General features: G+C 44.2%; 1 long non-coding RNA gene across 2 annotated transcripts in view; it reads left to right on the top strand.

Annotated features, from left to right (window-relative positions):
* LOC139597546 (uncharacterized) overlaps nucleotides 1-20,897 on the top strand; it is a 45,406-nt gene extending 24,509 nt beyond the window's left edge. For both annotated transcript variants that reach the window (XR_011681641.1, XR_011681642.1), the window contains 2 exons: nucleotides 1,133-1,293; nucleotides 18,710-20,897. This is a non-coding gene — a long non-coding RNA (uncharacterized lncRNA). The remainder of the gene's footprint in view (nucleotides 1-1,132; nucleotides 1,294-18,709) is intronic.
* The last annotated feature ends 1,784 nt before the right edge of the window (nucleotides 20,898-22,681 follow it).

Below are 22,681 nucleotides of genomic sequence, written 5' to 3' on the forward strand. Positions count from 1 at the left end.
GGCCTCCAAATTAGCATAGCTTAAAGAATTCAAGGTACATTTAATTGGATCCTTCTAATCCCTTTTCCCTTAGAATGAGCATTTTAACAGTTTAATTCCTTTTGCAACCCCCACATCCCTTACTCCAGTGGCCCATCTAAAATAAATACTGTGAACTATAAAAGGCCTAGAGAAGTTCTTGCTGAAGCTAGTGGCAACAGGATGTAGCCCTCAACACTCCACTCATTCGGATGGGATGCTTGGAATTGCAGAGGGTATCAGGGCTAAGCTTGGCACCCAGCAGGTTCAGCTGCTGCCTGCACAAGGAGCTTCAGGGGCTGTGTTGGGATGGAGTTGGCAGCTGTGGAACAAGGGTTACAGGGTGGGAACTGGAGGCAGCACAGGGGGCTGTGTCCGGGTGGCTAGGGAGTCCCTTGGGTGCCATCTCAAGGAGGTGGCAGTGGGCAGGGGATGACACTGACACTGCCAGAGCAAGGCAAGGGAAGAGTGCATGAGAACCACAGGCCAGGACACTGCTTTTAATGGATTTAATACACTTTAGCCACTTCAATTACTCATTAGTGAGTGAACTGACTAACTGGCTGTTCGTGATGACCTTTTTACTGCCTTTAATGACCCTTGTTCAGTGTTTGGCACCTGACATGGACTATAAGCTCCTTGGGGCACAGAAACACTGGGAAACCCTTCTTGAGGAAAGCCTGGATAACAGCTCTATTGGGTTTAACCTTTTCTTCTCAGTAGGCAGATGAAACTAGAATTTTAGTTTCCAGGAATCCGCAGTCTTTTGAATGTGAAACTGAATACCAGTAAAATGTCAGCCCTCATCCTGCCAGAGGATGAGCAGCCAGTGTTCATACAGTGCTGAATGAGGCTTGCTGCAGTTACAGGATCCTTCATGTAGATATCCCACAACATGGTATAACATGAATAACCAGTTCCCCAACAGCAAAGGGGCCTTAGTAAAAGCAGTCTTCAAAGCTGCCCAGCCCCTCTGCCAAAACGAGACTGGGTGATTTATCATCTAGCCTAATGTCAAATAGATTAAACTTGAGCTCTCGAAGTACTGTGAAATGTCATTATTAGTTTTTGTTTTTATGGAAACAATTACAAAACTGTTTCATTTTTTACACAGATACAATTGTCTCCTCCAGCTGCTGAGCTACTTTAGACTACATTGTCATCTGCTTCTTCAGGCACTAAAGACAAGAAGACTCTCACAGAGGTAGAGATATTTCACAGGATGGAGAGAGATTGCTCCACTTCATGCAGCAGAACCCAGAAGTTCTACACCAGGTGAATTCACAGCCTTTTCTATGGGGTATTACTATATTTCTGAATTCTCCTGGGTTTTGCGGTACTTAACATCACGTAGCAGTGGCTATTTAGTGACAGAACAAATGTCCCCACTCTGGGATGCAACCCCTGAGTAGCTTCAGCTGTGTTCTCATGACAACCAAGGACTGAAGGTATTTTTTGTCACACTGAACAGTGTAGGCCCTGTACTTGTCTGTACAGCATCTTACAACTGAGTGTTTCATTTTTGCTGATAAAAAAAATGTATGTGAGATCATCAATACATTTCTATAGACAAATGGGAAGAAAAGTCTCTAAAGTATTTTAGGAGGAAGAAGAAAAAATTCTGGCATTGAACTACACATTTTGGTAATGAAATGTGCAAACTGAATGTCTATATGCTGCCAAGTTTGAATATTTTATTTTACAGTAGATGACTCACTGGAATTTTTTTCTATTAAAGGTAAATACAATAGAAATTAAATCTCATGCTTCTGAAAAGGAAGTGGCCTCTGTAGTGCTTAGGAGAGATTGCCCCTTCTCAACTCCCTCAGGTTTTCACAGCCCAAGTGCATTACAGAGAGACCAAGATGTTCATAGCTACAGATCTCCCCATGCCACATGCCCTTAAATTCTCACTAAACTATTTGGAAATGCTTATTTACAGGAATCTAATGCAGTGGCATTTAAGGAGGTGTGTTTCACAGGTCAGGAGGCTTTTAATCTAACTAAATGCAAATGACGAGTGTGATCATTTGTGTTTCCCTGCTAGCTGGGCGTCATTTGTAAAAAGCCTGGCATGCAGTCACCAGTTGTTGTTGGCATTTGCTTGCTGTTCTAATTGAAGGTGAAAAGGAACTAATGGTAGCTAATATAATCCTGGCACTAAATTCCAAGAATATTAATGGTGTTTATTATTGACATCATTACCAGAATAGGATGATTCCCTTGTCATATTACAGGTTCTTATGTTTTACACGCCTGACAGGGGTTTCCTGGAAGCAGCAGTCAGCGTTTGGGGCTGTTGGATTACTCCACACTGCACCTCACGTGCAGTGATTGAAGGGGCAGAGCAGCAGGCTGGTCCATTTATGGCAGTCCTGATGTAATACTTTGTCTGTTAATATGCAGTAATCTTTCACTTTACAGCATATGACTAGGCAGCGATCTGTCTTTATTAACTTCAGATTCTGCGGAATACGTTATATTTATTTTGAATGCAGGCTTTCACATACTCTTTTAAATATTAATGGCTGGTCTCCAGCAGTCAGCATAAATATGATTTGCATTAGCACTAGTCATATCATATTGAGTGCCTTTGATGTCAACTATTCAGGGTACTAATATCTGACATCATCTCCCGAGGTCACTGACAACTTTGACCTTTATTCTCATGCACAGTTTCTATGGTCTCAGAAGCTCTTTTGAATTGATTTGAAATTTTGACTCTTCCCTTTATGAGGCAGTAAAATTGATAATTATTCAGATGGGAACTGAGTACTGAGCGAAAAATCAATTCCACCCGCTCTCTGCTGCGTATAAAATTACTTCTGAGTCTGCCGGACTGAACGGATGGCCAAGGTAAAAGCAGCAGGCAGGAATAGTGGAGAGGATTAGCTGGACAAAACTAATAGCCTAAAGGGATGGCTTTGGAGATGAGGGAGTGTGTCGGTTGGGGGTTATTATTAGCAATGATGGGACTCATTGATCATATGTTTACATCAGGTTTCCATTGGGTTATAAATCAGCCCTGAATAGAAGCGGAACCCAGGGCCTGGTGCACTACCGGGGGCACGGCGTATTAGATTATTCTCTCTTTCACACTCGGATGAAAAGTGAGACATTGATTATTCATTGGCTGGCCATTAAACACTGGGTTTATGGACGATTTGACTATCATAGAAGCTAATGAACAAGATTGCTGCTTCCTAACCAGCGGTTTCAGTTTTCAGGACATCTGTTTGGTCTCAGTAATGCATAACCCTGTTAAGGAGCGGGTCACAGACGCTTAACGGCGCTGAAAACCTGCGGCCTGCTGCCAAACTGTGCTGCACTTTGGGGGTTTGGCGGCTCGGTACCTGCGCCGCTGGCGCGCCCCCTGCACAGTTCCCAGCCGGGGCTCGGGGCTGCCGTGAGGCTCCGGCGGCAGCCGGACAACGACCCGGCCCCGCTCAGGCCCCGCAGCGGCGCCGGTGTGCCCCGGGCCGTGCCGGGCTGCGCCGGGAACTCGGGTAGCGCCGGCCCCGCGCCCCCGCCCATCGTGCCCGGGGCAGGGCAGCGCCTCCGCCGGCCCGGCACAGCCCGGAACTGCCCGGCACAGCCCGGAGCTGCCCGGCACGGACCGGCACAGCCCGGCACAGCCCGGAACTGCCCGGAACTGCCCGGGGTGGGGGCCGGGGCCGAGCGGCCGCCTCGCCGGAGGAGAAGGCGGCGGGCGGTAGGTGCGGGCCGGGCCCGCGGGCGGCGGGAGGGGCTGGGGCTGGGCAGGGGCGGTTCTGCGGGCCCGGGGCCCTCTCGCAACAGGAACCGCCGCCCGCCCGGCCGCGAGTGCGGGTGTCCCGCTGTCCTGTGGCATCACTATCATCATCATCATGATCATCATCATCATCATCATCATCATCATCATCATCCCCATCACGCCCACGCTGCCCAGCGGGGCGGTCGCGGTGCGGCCGCTGCGGACAGCGCGGTGTGACGCGGCCCCGAGCAGCGGAGCTGTGGGATCGCCCCCCTCGATCCTACCTTGATCCCTCACGTGTGACCCGCAGCAGCTCGGGGCTTTAATGGGTTGACGTGACTGTATGAAGAGGGAGCAATAGAGAACATGGAAGTGAAACAGCTCCGTAATGCTCAGGAGCAAATTTCGGCATCCCTGGGAAACTCAGCAGTGGCTGTTGGCTCTGGCCGGCTTTTGCCGTGCCCGGGCTCGTAGCCCCGGGCGAGCAGCCTGAGCTCCATCTGCATATATCCACTTGGTGAGGGGATCTTACAGCCACTCCGAATTAATGTGGGAAGTAATTTCAGATGTATGGGTAGAACACGGTATTAAGTTTACTGCACTCACCTATTGATGTTATGTTCTGTTCTAAGCACTTTGATAAATAGTTTTTTAAAAAAAAGCTCCTACTTTGTAATTTTTCTCAAATTGAGACTTTTGGTACTTCACTTTATAAATGAAAGTGTAATTTTTGGTCTTAAGAAGCTACCTTTACCCTCTCTTAATGCTGATCTTGCTGAACTCTACACATTAGGCTGTTAGCTCAATTTTTGTGTCTTAAAATACTATTCCTTTTAGTTCTTTCCAAAAATTGATGAGTTTTGTAGCATCTTTCACCTGCAGTTCTAACAAATGTTTATGAACAAGGCACAATAGGTAAAGAATTCTTGATTGCATCTCTGAAATGATTCTGTGCTGGCTGCAGAGGGGATAAATGGATGGTTGGTTGAATAGAAACAGGATTTCAGTGGCATTCCAGTATTCACTTTCTTTCCTGGGTGTTTCCTGGGCAGGGATGTAAAGTACAGCTAGGCCAAGTGAGGGTCAGCAGTGCCAGTGGTTACTTGCTGTGCATCATTTTCAGGAAGATCATGTGGACAGTGAACTGGGTTTTTGATGAGACTGAGCACTGCAGCAGTGTTTGGGTTCCCCCTGGCCATGGGCAGGGTTGCTCCATGTCTCAGCCCCAGCGCTGGCAGAGAGGTGCTTTGGGGCTGGGTCTGTGGGTTGAGGCTGTGCTCCAGGGTTCAGCATTTCAGGGGACAACAGGTGAGCAGTGCTGGAGGAGGGGATGGTTGGCAGGGACATGGGAAGAGCCAGCATTCCCTGCCAGAGGAGAATCTGGTGGAATACAAGGGCTGGAGAGGGACCTCTGGACAGGAGTGTCGCAGTAGGTAAGAGGGAAGGTATGCAGGTGAACAAAGACCAGAGCCTGGAGCCAGGAGCCAGAACGGGATGGGAGGTCCTGGGGAGGAAGAGGGGGTGAGGTCTTGAGGAACTTGCCTGGGCTGCCCAGTGACCAAGGACCCAGTGATGGGAGGCACCAAGTGAAGCGGCACAACAGGCACTGCCTGGAAAGTGGAAACCAGAAAGCAGAGGTGCCAGTAGCAATGAAAAATCAAGTGGCATTACTACAACGAGAAAGTATTATAAATTGGAACTTTCCTTCTTTCCCTTTTATATAGTGAAATAAGTGATGTTTTTGTTTTTCAGATAAAGCTCAGTGCTGTATACAGCTAGTGTGGAGTTATGCACAGTAATAGAGATAAAAACCTGCAGTGGAGCTGTGTTTATAACACGTACTTCATGGCCCAGGCAGCAGCACTTACACATAAGCACATCACAAAGAAATCTAATTGGCATTGGCAGAGGGTACTGGTGTGCAAGATGTTGAGTGCCTAAGACCCTCACTCATATTTGTGAGCATATACTTCATCTTAAGAGCAGATCAAACCCACAGGTGTGATTGTTCCTATGCTTAAAATCAAATGTGTTTAAAGGCTCAGCTGAATCAGGATGAGGGTGCTCAGCGTTTGCTGGCTCAAGGCTTGAAAGTTTTGATAAAATAGTGAGAAGGATTTTCCCTGGGACATCTGTTTCAGCCTCTTAGCCCAATTTAAAAATGTTATCCAATACTACCATAACTTTCTTTATTAATTGAAAGGGATGGGGATATACCAGCTGTAGCCAAGCCAGCAGAGATTTGGGTGGCTAAGCAACAGAAAAGACATCATATTGAGTGAGCCAAAATTCAGTCTCAAAGTCATTTACTTTAACCAGTGACAATACATTTAGACTCTAGTGTTTCAATTTGATTGATGGTTTAATATCATATATAATCTTTTTAATGAAGGAACCCATTTAAATATGTTAACATTTGCACTAGTAGTCTCCCATGTACATAACTGCATTTAATCATTACTCTGATTGTTTTTGTGGTTGTGTCATTTGCATCAGCAAAATAACTATGTCAAAGCTGTGTTATATTAATGAAAGCTACAGTTGCTTCTCTTTTATACATGCTTCTTACTGTTCATGTATAAAAATGGCAGCAATCCCAGTCCCAAGTATATTGCTAAATGTATAGTTATCACTATGTGTGCTGTCAATTAACAAACGAAAAAATTAATGAGCTTAGTGTCTTTTCTAATTCCACTTTGTTTAAAGCCTCATTGTGATTCGTTATCATGTGAACTGAGTAATTTAATTTTAAGACTTTTAATGTTAAAATACATCATCATTAGTGATCTATCGGAAGATTTCACGGTCTTAATAGTGGCGCTAAATCAAATTGGGAATCCCCTCTTAATCATCCAAGCTGTGCTGCAGTTGGCAGCAGCAGTTTTGGGCTGGGGAGAAGTTCCGAGCGCGCTTTGTACCAGCCCGGGGAGGAGCACAAAGCTCCGCACGGCCGCGCGAGGTGTCGGCGCCGCAGGGCCCCGGGCGAGGCAGCTGCTCCGTGTCTGCTTTTGTTTATCCCTTGCTGGTTTGTGTAGCCTTTAGGCCAGCACATGAAACAATCGCTTCTACAGGGTCAGCTGCTGGTCAGAAGCAAAGCAAGAAAAGGCTTTGCCTTAAAACGCCTCAGCCATCATTTCAGCGCAGCTGGCACCTGCTACTGGTGCGCAGCGGGAGGGTTAGGGGTCAAAGAGGCAGTTGTTCTAAACTCAGTGATGGCTTAAAGGGACTTGTAGATTAATCTGCTTTATTAACTTCTGTATATTAGATAACTATTGCAGTGAATGACAGTCCGTCTTTCTGAATAAGTCCCTTCACCTCATTCTCTTTTAAATTGGCTTTTGAGTAATGAATATTAAATAGAATACATTTCAGGGTAATTAAGTGGAAACATTAGGATGATGTTGTTTTACAATCATATCTATAAGTTTCTTGTGTATTTATCTTGCAATATTACTATTCATTGCTAGCAGAACAAAAAGCATAAATGTTTCAATTAAACGAGAGAAATTGGCTGTGTTTCTCACTAAACTCGTGTCTTTGTGCTGCATAAGTATTTTCAAAAAGCAAATAAGTTTAGGGAGAAGTATAAAAATGTTTTATTCCTTGTTTACTCCCTGCAATGTAATACTTTACTTGGAAATGTTCAATTTTTGCTGGCTGTGGTTCTGTTATGATAATAAACACTAAGAGGTGCTGGTTTGGGGAAGGTCAAAAAATATCACTGTTCCATAGAATCTAACTAGTGATATGAATAGCACCAATAATTTTGTAAAGTTCACATTATAATTCAAAATCCAGTTAGAAGTGATGTTTGCAGTCTGGAAAGAAAGCAATATCTTTGCAAAATGGATAGGGAAAGGTAACAATCCATTCTGTGATCTGCTACTGGCAGATTTGCCACGTGAGTGATGAAACTCGCTCTCTGCGAATGAACTCCCTCCTCCATCTGGAAAAAAAAAAGTAAATTTGAAATTCTAGAATAGCTGCAGCTTACAAGGATGTTAATTGCTGTTGGATCTGAAGGCAGCAGCCGAGATGGTGCTAGTGTGGAGGTCCAGGGTTGGATGAGGCAGTTCCTGGGCATTCTGACTGGGAGTCAGAGCAGAGACGTGCAGGTGAGGGGGCTGGTTTGTGCCCAAAACTCTGTAAGTGACTGGCAGACACTAAATATGTGTCCCACTTAACCTTGGCAGATGTCTGATTTTCAGGACTCTGGAACTGAACCTCAAAGTACACATTTTTCATGGGCTAATGCTGTTGGTTTTGTCTGTTTGTGATCCTGAGAGATATTTGTGTGCTCAAGATGTCTTCTGAAGTCATGACCTCCAGCTGGGTTTTATTCCTTTGGTGCATACTCATTTGGAGTTTTTACTGAGAATTGAGATTCTTGAGTATTTGCATGTCTCCAGGAAGCTTCACAGCTTTAAAATAAAATACAGTTTAAAAAAAAAACAACGTCACAATGGTTTGATGAGACCTGAGAATGCTGTTATCTTCTCTCAGCTTAGCCCAGCATTGTCTAGGTAAGCTGAGTTTAACTTGAAGAAATCCTCCCTGTGCTTTGCTGGGCACATCAAATGAGAGATTTGAGTGTCTGGAAGAGCACCACACACAAAGGGCTGCAGCAACATGGGCTTTGACCTCTCAGTAGAACCATGTTTCTGAATTCATAAGTCGTTTTCCTTTAAAAAAAAAGAAATATAAAAAATTAAAAATGAAGTGTGTGCAACCATTCTTTAAAATCTTTTTAGCATGACAAGTAAAGTAATCTTCCATTGATACTTAAAAGTCCATCTGCAGAAATTCAGGCAGAATGTTAGAGAGATGCAATATCTATTGAAATGCTGAGTGTCAAACTGCCAGGGTAATGTATTTAGTATGAAATATAATATTCAGTGCATTTTGTTTTGATGACTGCATGAAATAGCCGTGTGCTCTTAGCCTTTGTTGTTGTTGTTGTGAAAGATGATATTCACTGCCAAGTGTTGGTGGCTGCTCAGGACACAGGAGCAATCTGCTTATTACCAGCTTTATCATCTGTCTTTGTGTTTATTTGCAAAAGCTTTGGTTACAGTTCAGTTCATCAGGATAACAAAAACACTTTTAATTGTTCCACAGAAGAAATTAGAATCTATTTATGAACAGTTTGAAAACAGAAGAGGCTTGCAATCTGTTAGTCAATGGGTAATTAATACTCATTTTAGGCTTTTTAAGTTGTGTACTGGTCCAGTGCTCTGCTGGAGCCAGCAGAGGGGTCACTGTGCCCTCCAGACCATCCTGGCACAGTGGTCACAGCCCAGCTGCTGCCTTTCTACCACTCTCATTTCCTTCAAGGGGTGGTTTAAAGCCCACCCTGCCTCTTGTCCCTGCTAATCATCTCCATATCAATTGATATGGGTAAAATAATTACCCCTGTTCTAATTGTCTCTGGTTATTGTTGCTGTGTGGGGGCAGCCTCTGGCTCTGCTCCTGGCATGTGTCCATGGAGCTGAGCCCACTCTGAGCCTGCTCTGAGCCCAGCCTGAGCCTGCTCTGAGCCCAGCCTGAGCCCACCCTAAGCCCACCCTGAGCCCCACCCTGAGCCCTTACTGGAAGGTGTTGGTGTGGGTGAAATTGATGTTCTGTCCTCCCAAGAGGATTAAATAATGTGTAACTCATCACTGGGGTAGAGATGCTTGCAGGAGACCCCAGCTCCATCCTGTGTCACCTCTCAGACAAGAGGGCTGGCTGTACAGGACAGAGAGAGGCTCTCACTATGGGGACTGTAAAAGATGCTTAAGGACCCTCAAAGATTAGCCTGTGCTAGAAAGCCCTGAACCTGTCTGCTTTTTCATGTGCTGTTAAAGCAGAGAGGAATGGGTATTAATTTTTTTTTTTTTTTTTGTGAGGTTTTGAAAGGGCTCAGCCCTCTGGTACATCAGACCATCCTGAAATTTCTGTTACAAATTATGGCAGGTTGTGCATTCCACAGGTCTCAGTTATCACAGTCCTGTCATCATTAAAAACAGCTGTAGCATCATATAGTTACAGCCACTTGTTTAGAAATAGCTGAATCTTAAATAAGCAGCTTAGATTAATATAAAATGACAGTCTAGTAGCTGTAACTTAAAATCTCTGCATGCTACCAGCTAAAAAATGCAGATTAAGGATTGATGTCACAATCTTCAATTATTCCAGCCTAAGGTGGAATAACTTGCTGTCTAACAGGGAGCACAGATGGATAGGCAGGAAGAAGCTGTGCAGATACATGAGTTTGTAAACATCTGTCAGCTACAGCAGGTACCCAAATACAAAATCTTGCACTTCAGGCAGCGCATGAGCATGTGACATTCAACAGAGGGTTTACATGAAATTCAGCACAGACAGGAGCAAGTCAACACACTCTGGAAGGTAATAATTAATGAAATATATCCTTCAGAAGGAGGAGGGATTTCATTCATCAGACATTTTCAGTACTGCTGCTGTTAACTGTTCTGCTCCCAGAATATGATGTAGCCAGCCCTTAGACCAAGCAAAATTGCTCCACCCTGTGAGACTCAGTGCTTTCCTATTGGGGCAGTCTACACTGGCCAGCTGGCATCACTTCTGCAGCTCTGGTGGGTGTCAGCCTCCCCCGGAGCACGGTGTCCCCTGACAGAGGTGGACCGAGTTCTGATGAGTGAGACTGGATGTGTGATAGTCCTTCTTGGGAAAAATTCAGATGCAACTGCAATTTGAAAATAACTTACTCTGTCATGTAGGAATGGGGTCTCAGACAATGACTGTTGGAAAACCTGCTGGGGCAGGGCAGAGCTGTGTTGTGAACAGCTCAGGTGCAGGCTGTAGCTGCTGCCCCTGCCCAGCAGTGCTGTGGTGACTCCGTGGCATAGCACAAACCTCTGCTTTGTAATCGCATCAACGCCCTTGAAGGCTAAGGGCTGCTGGCTAAAGGTAGGGAATTAGGAGGGGAAGCTTTGGAAGGAGCTCTTTGCACTCCTGCTCTGGGTTATTGTGCTATTAACATAAGAACCAGACCACAATGGCTCTGGTGCACATGGCAGGGGCTAAACCTGTCCTGAGGGTGTCCTGAGAGTGTGCTTATGCTCATGTTTATATACAAAGTCAGCTCTGACCTAAGTTCACACACTCTTATTTTAGGACTATTTCTGCTGGCTCATTTTAGGACTATTTCTGCTGCAGACTTGGGTCTGCTTTAAGTGAATTCCCACACTCAGCCCTTTGGCCAGTTCTGAAGATCTGTTGGGAAATGCAGAGCTCCACATTCCCTGTAGCTGCTCCTTTTTCACATCACCCTTTTGGACACTGGGAGAATGGGAGTCTCCCAGCAGGATGTAAAACTGATGGGAATACCCTGTGAGAGACATGCTTGGAGAATATTTCAGTCCATCAGCTGCTGGCACATTCTAGTTTATGGTGTGCAGTGTGTCTCCCAGATGCCTTGTCCTGGCACCAGGATTGGGTTTTTTCTCAGCCATTTGCACGTAATTCTCATAAAAGTAGGCAAAAAGGGCAGTGCCTGTTGAACTGTTGCAACAGAGGTACAGAACTGGGTCCCTCACACTTTTTAGCTTCAACTGTTGAATCCTAAAATTTTAGTTACTAATGTTTATTTAAATATATATATACTGGAAGTGTGCATAAAGAGGGTGAAATGCTACATACTCTGAAGAGAATCTGGAGGAATCTGGTCTGTGCGGGGAGGAATGCCAGGCTTGGCCCGAGGGCAGGTGGAAGGCTTTGGAAAGGGCTCTGGATCCCTTGCCTGGGCTCACGGACTGCCCGTGTTTCCTGCCTGATGCCTCTTCTGCCTCTCCCTCCCTCCCTCCCTCCTGCCACAACTCCTCCCTTCTTCCTGTACATGTCCTGGAAATTGGCAACAGGATGGGAGGGATTGGGGAGGGAAAAGGAAGGAAATATGAAAGTCACAAGGGAGGGGAGCTGCAGTGTCACCAACCTTCCGTGCTGCTCTGGACAGCTTGATAATATTCTGTCTTGGACTAATGTGGTTTCATCATGCGGGGGGAAAGGCACGTGGTTCTTAAACTCTTATATATTACAAAGCTCAGCTGATGTGCTGTTTCTGACAGTTAAATATTTTTAGTTCAGGAATAATGGGTTTATTCTTGCTTTCAAGGTAAATAAAGGCTTTATTTTCTGCATTTCATCTGGAAATTTTAGCTTTGAACATGAAAAATATCAATATGAAAGCCAAACTTTCTAGTAAATAAATATTTTTAAAAACAGATTAAAATTTAAGGTAATTAATAATCCTGGAGTATTGAAATCTTCCTAGTGTTATTAGTAAATTATGATCTGTTTACCGATAGGGGAAAAATTGATGATGAAAGAACTAAGAATTCCAAAGGACATTTAAATTAGTCAGATCTTAAATTAAGAGCAGACTCTCCAAAGCTGGAGCTTTAAAAACCAACCAAATTTTATATGCTAAACAATGAAAAAAAAAAAGGTGATTTTTCAGATCTGAATGGAAACAATGAATGCTATTAGCAGACAAGTATTTTGTTAAAATCTGTGCATGTTCCCTTCTAAATCCTTTGTAAAGAAGTACTCGTAGTGCCTTCTCTGGTGTTACTGTAATGGGTTTTTTTGCCAAAATGTGATTTTTTGCAGCATAGTAAAGGATCCATCCAAACATATGGCAAAGAGAAGTGAGTTACAGGACTTGCAGTGATGCAAATGTTCTGTTGATAACCTGGCACAGCAAACCAGCCTTTGCAATGGAAGGGCAGCTTCTCTTCCAGCTTCCTTGCTTTATAACTTTAAAAATGCTTCTGTCCCAACAACTGGCTTTGTTACAAGCTAGGAAGATGAAAACCTAGCAAGGAATGAATTATAAGGAGTCATAATTATTCTTCATGTTTGGAAAACAAGCCCCTATTGGTGCTTGTGCAGAGGTTTGGAATAGTTTGCTCTGGTTCCAAAGCAGAATGGAACAGTTTTTGTCCTCTGAGTAATGGAGCACAGTTGGTGTGATGCATAACTGTGAAATCAAGTGAAGAACTGGCCCTTCCCATGCCAGACCATGTGTTCCTAACCTGGATGCTGAAATGATTTGTGGATCTCTGTGTTCCAGGTGATTTGTAGTGCTAGGATTCATCTTTTTCATTTAGTGAAACATGCTGTTTGACTTTGCCTTGGCCAGTTATTACAGGCTAGTTTGCTGTGTGGCAGCTCTCTGGAGACCCCGCTCACAGCTGCTCATTGGCCTACAAGAAAGGATTTAATGATTTTCTACTTCCTCTGTGTTTGGTTTTAGGGTGTGGATATTTTATAAATGTGAGTCAAACTATTTACTGGTGACATTTTACAAATTTTCTCTCTGTTTAATCTCTAAGTAATGTTTTTAGGTTTGTATATGTTGTGGCCTTTGGCGTTTGGGACTATCTCAGAGCATTTTATCTTCAAATGGATTCCATCGTTATTTTGTAATTTCTTTGTACAAGAATGGTGCCAATCACTAAGATAAGTCTTATCCTTCCCAGCTAGACACACCAGAGGTACAGGAGTAGAGCTGAACAAGCAGAGGACTCAGAGTCGGAGCTTTGTGGGGCTCTAGGGCAAAGTGAATTGTGCAGCTTCTGCTTAGGTGCCAACAGAACCTAAGTGTGTGAGCTGCTAGATCTCAGTGCTTTATAGAGCTGAGAAGTGGCTGTATCCCTGCTATAGAGCTCTGTAAAGCAAGTCAGAGAATAAAATCAAATGTCTAAACTCTGAGGCTGGGTGTGTAACTATGGTGGAAAGGGTACAGGTTTAAAGACCTTTTGCTGTAATCACAATTGCCTTGGTTGAAATAGGGAGTGTTCCTCTCCAGTCCTGGCAGTGTCCTACACAGAGAAAGTTGAATGTGAGAAAACCAGAATTTTGAAGAGCAGCCTGGGTTTTGTCTCAAACTTGGACAGATTGCTGAGCACACGTGTTGCTCTCTAAAAATAGTGTGACAATGGGGAAAATCCTGGAGGGAGCTTCAAAGTCTGTACCTCAACTAACTCTGCTCTAAATGTCAGTTCACACTTCAGGTTTTATTCAACTTTGGCTTTAGAGATGAGCTTTGGCAATATTTTTTTCTATCTGTCTTCAGCTGGTAGTTTTGGTTATAGAAATATTTGTTTGGAAGAAGGACTTTTGTAATTCCAAGTTCATACAGGAAACATCAGTGATTTAATCAGGATTAGTAAAGGTTTCATGCATTTTTCCTTCTCAGCACATCACACAGCTTAACAACAGCATCCATGTTCATGTAAACTGTCTGAATTTTCTTTCAGGTGATGTCAGTCCTAATGAACACCATCATCTTTGGACACTGAAGAAACCAATGGCCTGTGTCAAGACTGTTGCTTAGACTCACACTTCTTAATGAGAAAGCGAATGTTTAGGAAATTCCACCCGATCACATGCCAAAATAGTAAAAATAATTACTACACATAGAACAGAGCTGCCTGTTGCACTTTCAGTTGCCATCTCTGTCCCTGGTCCTTGCTCCATTATGCTCATGTTAGGAATGAAGAGTGGATTTCAGCCCATGCACTCTGTAAGCCTCTTACAGATCTGTAAGCCTCTTACAGATCATTCCCAGAGTTGAGTGGGTTCATTTTGATGAAAAATCCTCTCAAACTTTTACCCCAACCTTTACACCCAACCTCCGATCATGCAAGGATATAATTAACCTTTTCCTAATAAACTTTGTTTTCATATTTCCAGAATTAGGCAGAAGATATGCAAGCTCATCAGTCTTTTAGATAGAAAGATAAAACAACAACACCATGCAAATCACATCAGAAAAATTGCTTCCTAGAAAAATAGTTAACCAGTTTCTTTCTCTGAATGGTTTTCCAGGAGCAACTGGCTTTGGGGGGGATTATCTGAGTGCTCACACTTAACTACTGGCATTGATTGCAGTTTGGGTTGTGTGCATCTGTGGCAGACTCTGTAAACCAGGAAATAGGCTGCAATTCGCCCTTTCAATAAAATCTGAAGCTGTGAATTTGGATATGCCCATCATGTTCCCCTGGTGACTTCCTAGCAATGCAATATGTGGGATGGGAGCCCTCTGAGGGAAAGCCTGTGCCTTGTTCCAAAGGTGTGCATTTTTTGTGTGGTGAGGGGTTGTTTCTGAGAATATTGACCTGTTGTCTGTGCCTTTCTGCAGAGCTGGCTCTAACTTTATTCTGAATTGCTTTATCTCCTGGGCAGTCACAAGCCTCAGTGTATTACTGCTTTGGAGAATGAATTGTCTATACAATAAGAGGGCGCTGGAAAAAAAATCAGACACTAAGATTAGCAGCAACTGCATACATTAAAATTCAAACTGAAATCCCAGCCATGGAAGGAAACTAATAGAAGAAGAAAATATATCAAGAAGAGAAGCGCTGTCTCATCATTCACCTGTGCTGAAGGATCCAATTTTAGCCATATCTAACAGCAATGTCATTCATCTTCTTGGTGTGTTACTGTGATTTAAATCCAAGCTCTATAAGAGAGAGCAGTTCTTTTAAAATGATTGAGAGGGAATAAGGGTAAATTCAGTGTTTAGGAAAACTTTATGACATCACAATATTATACTTTACAGATGGAAGCAATATTTTCTACTTTGGAAGGAAAACTAATCATTTTCTATCTGCTCTGAGTCACTGCCTCATTATAAAAGTGGGATATAAGTAGTTTTCTGCACTCCCAATCTTGTTCAAGACGACACTTTTGTTTATATAATGCTTCTGATTTATAGTGCTTAAGGATTAGCCTGACTACATATTAATTATATGGTTTTGATGCTTCAATATAAGAAGAAATTAAATATTTCACTTGAAGATAAAACCATGGAGCTGTAAATCATAAAGAATAAATTTGTGACTGTCAGAATATTCTTTTTACTGAAATTAGACTAGTTCTAATGATTATGTGTTTTGCTTAGCAGACATGGATATGTATAAGCACCTTTACTTAGGAACAAGTCTTATATTTCTTTTGGAAGAGTGACGAACAGGAAATAGGATTTGCAATATTTGTATTGCCCTTTTTGCATCAAGGTTATTTATTTCATGTTGAGAAAATGTAGGAGATGTTCTTACATATAACTGTAAAAGTCATCTTTTCTTGGCTCATTCCAGTGCACTGCTGATTTATTTATTGGGAATGGGTTCCTTTACTTCCTTTACTGTCTCTACAGTTCTTGAGAAATAGCAAGCATGCAAGTTACCAGGTCTTACTGCTCGTTCCAGTACTGCTCTTTTGTTTTAATGAGATCTTCTTTGCCCATAATTGATTTCAAAGGGAAGGCATCATGTTTACTGGGGGCTCAGAAAAATTGGGATTGACACATGCCTGCACCAATAGGGTTAATTATCCAAAATGGAATCATACTCACAGTCCACCCTACAACAGCACTACTCTCTTGAGGCAGCAGGAGCTCAGTATGGACTGGCATGTTTAGAAAGCCCAGGGCTCAGCACAGCTCCATGGTGTTGGCACATGGATGCCATGGGATGCTGTGATCAGGAAGGGGACACAGAGATGTTATTCTTTGCTGTTGCCTGGGGATGCTGTTAATGCTTTCAATTGTGGGGTTGAATGAAGTTCTTGGAATGCCTCTTTTCTAAAAATCACTTGTGGACACTGGCCAAGGTCTCAGGATTGTGACCTCCTCTAGTCTGGACTCTGCGCTGGTGGTCACTGTTGTTGATGTTTGGGGTTTGGAGTTTGGTGTGGGTTTGGGGTTTGGTGCAGGCAGGTCTTGCATCCTTCATGCCTGCTCCCAGGGGATGTTCAGAGTGGTTTGGGTGTTCCAGGACCCAGCTGTGATCAGCTGCTGCCTCTGCTCCCAGTGCTGCTGCAGGGGCAGCAAAGATGGTGACACAGGGTATTACTGTGAGAGGAACTGTCCTGGGGCCATGAAATTTGCCAAGGAGACATTAAGCCAAAAACTCCCTCCACAACTGTGGAGTTGTCAGGGCTTAGCCTTAGTGTTACAGTTTTATTACATTTTCTTTCACCATCCCATATTTTTGCCTATGTACAGACAACTGTAATTTTGATGATAATGATGTGTGTTTAATTTGGGATTTGTTTAAGATTTAAACCAGTTTGAATATTTTAAAGGTTTTTTTAAAAATCTGGCAAACAAATCCCAAACTTCTGTGCTTTCTGATGCTCTGTGTGACACCCTACAAGTTACATTAACTTCAAAAGTCTACTACATTTTGCATCCTAAAAGCTGATTCTCAGCCTGCCTTTAACAAGTTCTCTTGTTACACACCTGAAATTTGTGGAATACAGGTAATATTCCTCTGGAGTGCAATATCAGACTGCTCAGGAACCTTGCCAGGTACGTGCACACAGGTTCATCAGAATGAACCTCTGAATAATTGTCTGTATAAGTGCGTATCCCAGGGATGTGCTGATGCCCAGGGCCATGACTGAGGCTGTGACTGACACAGCCAATGTAATAAAGGCTGAACAGGGTTATTTGACTTGCTTGGCTGTGGTAGCAGGATGGTGGGCAGCTGTACAGTCCCCTCCTGTTTCATATTTCTAAGCTAAATCAACATTCTTGTGAGGTGCTAAAAAGTTCTGCTTTAAGTAGCCTATAACTGTGCCAGAATATGATGGGAAGAGAAATACAGGAAGTGATGCAGATGCCTGAGCTTCCCAAGAGCCCAGAGCAGATGGCCCAAACTGGCACCACCCTAAAAAGGCTTGAGAAGTACTCGAGGATGCTGCTGCCACCTCTCCAGGGTGAGTTGGAGCTGGTTAGGGGCCAACACCCACTGCTGGTCCCACTTCACCTCAGCCCTGGTGGCTGTTAGTTTTTCTGTGAAGCAGGAGGCTCATTTTAACTGCAAATGCTTAAAATTGAGCAGAAATCAATTTCCATTAGTAAGAATATAAGCACAATCATTAAAAAATAGGACTAGGATAAAGAATAACTTTCTAATTGCATCCTGTACCTCCACACAAGCCCCAGCTCACCCCACTGCTCCAGACATCCCCATGCAGTGGAGGCAGGCAGGATTATTGCCTCTGATCTGGCAAAGAGACCTTTGCTGAGATCCCATCAGTTTGCAGGCACCTGTCCCCACAGTCCTGTGCAGGAAGGAGCCCTCAGGAGCTGTTTTGGGGAGACTTTATTAGCTTGGCTGTTGTGAGCCAGCAAAGCCTGACACAATCACAGCAAAGAGCATAGAGGCAACAGACAAAGAACATTTGAAAAACTCTAAATGTGGAGTGCAGACACATCTGGTACTTTAAATCGTTTCTGTGTGGGTTTTGGATTGTTTTGGTGTTTCGGTTTTGAAAAAATAGAATCATAGAATGGTTTGGGTTGGAAGGGACCTTAAAGATCAGCCAGTTCCAGCCCCATTGCCGTGGGCAGGAACATCTGACCAAACACACAGATTTGGGTTGGGACAAACAGCAGTCAAGGTGCTCATTCCAGGGGAGGAGTTCATGTCTGGGCTCTGAGGTGTCCTTCAGTCTCAGGTGATGTTAGCAGACAGATTTCACACCCCACCCCCCAGGTGGTGAGCTGCTGGGGGGTTTGTGTGTTTGTGCTGTGCCAGAGGGGTCTGGTCCCACCTTTCAGCAGCCAGGCTGGACTCTGGCATCTTCCAGAGGGGGGAAGGTGGGGCTGGCCTCCATGGCACATCCCAAGGAGCCCTTTGCTGCAGGCTGGGGAGGAAGGACATTTCTCAGCCATGTGAGGTGGGAAAGCTTCTGGCTGCAGTCATTTCTCTGCTGGCTCTCAAATGTTTCACACGTTGCTATGCCCAGACTTTCATGTCATAGAACTGGCTTTTGAGGACACCTGGTGATTCTGTTGGTGAGTCTTCCTCTGGTTTTCCCTCAATTTAATACACATTATAGTTTCTATTTTTACCATCTCTCACAATGTATCTCCCACAGTAAGGTCTCCTTTAACCAAATGTTTGGTGTCTGCTTTTCCAGGTCACTCAGAGCATGCTGGAGAGATGTGGCCAAAGCTCTGCAGTGCAAAGGGGCCTCCAATCCCAAGGGTGTGGATATGATTTGACAAGGACTTTGGAAACGGAGAACTGACTGATAAACCCTCTTGGAAAGTGCCAGGACCCTGTTATATTGTTAGAGAGATTTTTTACTCTTGTGAAAACTATTTTTAAGATATTTTCTTCATTTTTCTATCTCTAGCCTAAATGTAAGGATTTATAATAGTGAAAACAATGGAAAACCAGCCTTACTTTGAAGAATGTTTTCAGCATTTCTTATCAAAATTTATAATCCTGTTGTTTTCGCTTTATGAAACAGTGTAAAAATAGTGTATAACTAGAGAAAAAAGAATATGTGTTCCTTCTGAATTTGTGTCAGTTCACGATTCTCAGTTCTGTACATAATAGTAAATAATATCTCATCAGTTCAAACCTCTAAGCTCACTCTAGAAGACACATTTGTTTGAAAATGAGATGAAAGCCAGTACAAACTTTATATGACACCTTTTCAAACTATTTTTCTGCAATATGTTCTATATTTCTTTGTAGCACAGGTGGTTAATGACAATGAGGACCACAAAGAAGACTGAAAACAAGCATTTTTAGGCTATAAGTATAGCAAGAAAATTGAATGTTGCACAGAGTGGAATAAGAGAGGATGGAGCATGACTTAGTGAAGTACTGATGTGTTATTTCACAAGAACACATTTTCCAGGTCTTTAGAATCAGGAAAAAAAGAACCACAGAAAAAAATGGTGTTAAAACCCTTTACAAAGCATAAAGTTTATCCAAAACTGCAGAAAAAAAAAAAAAAGAGACTTACACTGGGGAGCAGTGGGTGTCCTGTGCTGGGCAGGAGGGGCTCTGCTGGCTGGGGAGATGCAAAATGAATTGAAGGAAGACCTAATAAAAATCAGAACCTCTTAAACCATAACTCAGTGTATTATGTGGAAAAGCTACTATGTGCAATTACAAACTTGCTTTGGGATTGAGTTGAGTTTTCCATAATTTACCTAAGGAAAAAAAAAATTCACATATTTGTCATGTTTGCTGACATTTGTGAATTCAATAACATTTCACCACTTCTTAGATAAGAATGGGAATTATTAATTGTGGCCAACAGGGAGAAAAAGTTCACACCTGTATTTCTTACAGGGCTTTTCCAGTTTTCTTCTTTGCAATTGTTACTTTTCTGCACATTTTCAAACGGCAGGAAGTACAGCTGGAAGGAAGGTGTTTCATCAGTTTGCTGTTCACATTTGAGCTCAGTTCAAGAAAGGATTTCAGCCAAAGGCTCTGAGCTCCAGGAATGCTGAGCATCTGAGGAGTAATCCGTGGAGGTAAAGTGACACATGGAGGCTACAGAAATCCATGGAGGTTGAAATCCATGGAAGTTACAGTAATCCACAGAGATTGCAGTAATCCATGGAGGCTACAGAAATCCATGGAGCATGTGTAATGCCTTATGCATTTTTTGAAAAGACATAATTGCCTTAAGGCCCTGGAATTTTTTTCTCCTTTAAAAACAGTGGAAACCATGGCATGGGGAATGTCAAAGGGAGATGCCGCTCAGAGCCCAAGCAATTTCCTCACAAAGAAGCAAAGTGAGCCTGTCTAGCAATGCAGAGAGTTGGGGACTGTAAAACTGGGCTGGTTGTCCCCCAGCTGTGTTTTATATCCTCGCAGAGCAAGGCAGGGCCTGCTGAGGTTCAGGTGAGTGCCCATCCCTGTGTGAGTCAGAACAAAGCCAGAGCCTGCCCTGGCTGGGCTCTGCTGCCTGGGGCAGGCACTGGGCTGAGCACACTGAATATGGGCCCTGCTTGCACAGGAGGCTGTGAAGAGCTCAGCCCCAGTATATGCACACCTTCCAGGGTAATTCCTTGGCTTCATTAATGTTTTATTGCACAAGGAGTTTACGATGACAGCGAACCTCTCAAACTGCAGCGGGATAACACGCTTCCTCACCAGATTAAAAAATAATGCTGCTATAGGTTTATGTACCAGGGTGTAGACTGCTGTTAAGAGGCACTGCTTTGACAAAATTCTTTTTGAGGTTTACAGAAAGCATAATAAAATATGTAAGTTACATTTCTACAAACAAAAGCTATAACATAAGTTATTTATAAGCATGAGATACAAATGGTATCACAATAAATAAACCTTAATGGATACCTGTGGCATCCATCCTAATGTAATTTGCCCAGCAAAAGTCATATTTAGTATAAAAACCTGGCAGCAGCTGCATGTTGGTATTTAATATAGGAATGAAGGAAGGAAGAAAGCAGCTGCTTCCCCAGGCTTATCCCTGACCTGTGGTACCTCCCTGCCTTCCCCCTCACCTGGAGCTGGCACTGCTGCTCCCAGAAACCAGATGTCTCTGCGTCTTTCAGGGCTTGTCCACGATAATAGGATGTTCCCCGTCAGCTTCACTACAGGCTGATTTTATTAAAGATGGCAGAAAGAAATGGAGCCCCATCTGCCCATCACCCTCTGCCCTTTCAGGGGTAGCTCCTTCCCCAGCACCTCCCTTGAAGCCTCCCCTTCTCATCTAGTCTCAGCCATTTGTGGAACAATGCATGGATTCTGAACTGAAATAAAGTTTTGGCTTTTTAAATATCACAGTTAAGGTTACCAACCCCACAGAGATGTGTTTTGGAACGGGGATTGAAACCACTAAGGAATGTTCATTTGTCAGAGGCTTTAGAACCTGTTAGCATTGGCTCTCTGAGTGGGGTTTAACTGCTTCCACCCACTGGGACATGGAGGACAGGGAGTTTTGCTGGAGCCTGTGTGTCTGGACCTTGGCTTATGGGGCAGGTGTCTCCTCCATCTTGGGGTATAAGGAATATCCCTTGTTCTGATGGGGAAAAGGCTGCTGAGGGCAGAGCTCCATGACCCTGCCCTCCCCTCTGCCTTCATGGGATGAGGGGAGGCAGGAGGGGCACAGCCCTCCAAACCCAAAGGAAGGGGCAGAGGGGAATGACCTTTGGCTCTGCAGCATTGGAGCCCTTCCCTCAGAAAAAGAGCAGCTGATTTAACCCTTGTTAAAAAATAAAAGGGGCTTTTTGTCAGCTCTGCTGAGAGCCAGGAGCTGAGTGCCTGAGCCAGGTGCTGCCCCATGAGAGCACAGCCACAGCTGGCACCCAGGGTCCTGCTCCATCACTGGCATGGGGCAGCCAGGCCTCTGCTCTGTCCTGGGGCCTGCTGGCCTGTTGGCCATGGTGAGCCCCACTCAGGGCGGCTCATCACTGACCAGGAGGACCCCCAGGGTCTCACTGAGCCCTGCAGAAGGTACAAGGGTCAGGACCACATCCCCCTTTGGTGCACAAACCTCAGCCCTTGCCTGCCACTGCCCTCCACAGCTGGGCACATCTGGCTACAGGCAGAGTTCAGGCAGCACATAAGCTGCTCCTGGCTGTCCTGTTCCCCTTCCCCTGCTCATGCCAGGACAGAGATCACACATGTCCCTCTTCTGCATGAACACCAGCATCACCCACCAGCTGCACAGGAAGCTTCTAGGGCTATGGCTGAAAAGCAACGTGTGTCCTCTGTCGTGCTGAATTCCACATGAGTTGTGTAATCACTCCAAACCATATGGGGTTTATGCAGCAATATCCATCCAGAAAAGGCTGTGGAGAACAGGACTGGCCTTGCCCAGCCTGAGAGCTGCTGCCAAAGACAGGAGACACAGCAGGAACTCTGGAGATACAGCAGGAACATCTCAGCATCTGCTACTGCTTCCTGGTGCAGGGGGTTATTTGCAGTGCTCATCACGTGGTTTGATTATCTCCTGCTACAGGAAGCACTTTTTAAAAGCTGAACGGTGGTGTTGGCCACTGTCAGGCACATGGTGGGGGTCCTGCAAGGATAAGGGTCCTGCGAGGACATGGTGCTGCAAGGACACCCTCCCTCCAGGCCCCTCATTGTTTTGATCCTGAGGACATTCCTAGGGCTG

Source organism: Agelaius tricolor, unplaced genomic scaffold (assembly GCF_023055355.1).
Source record: "Agelaius tricolor isolate 1412-34295 unplaced genomic scaffold, bAgeTri1.0.p SCAF_18, whole genome shotgun sequence".
Taxonomy (NCBI): domain Eukaryota; kingdom Metazoa; phylum Chordata; class Aves; order Passeriformes; family Icteridae; genus Agelaius; species Agelaius tricolor.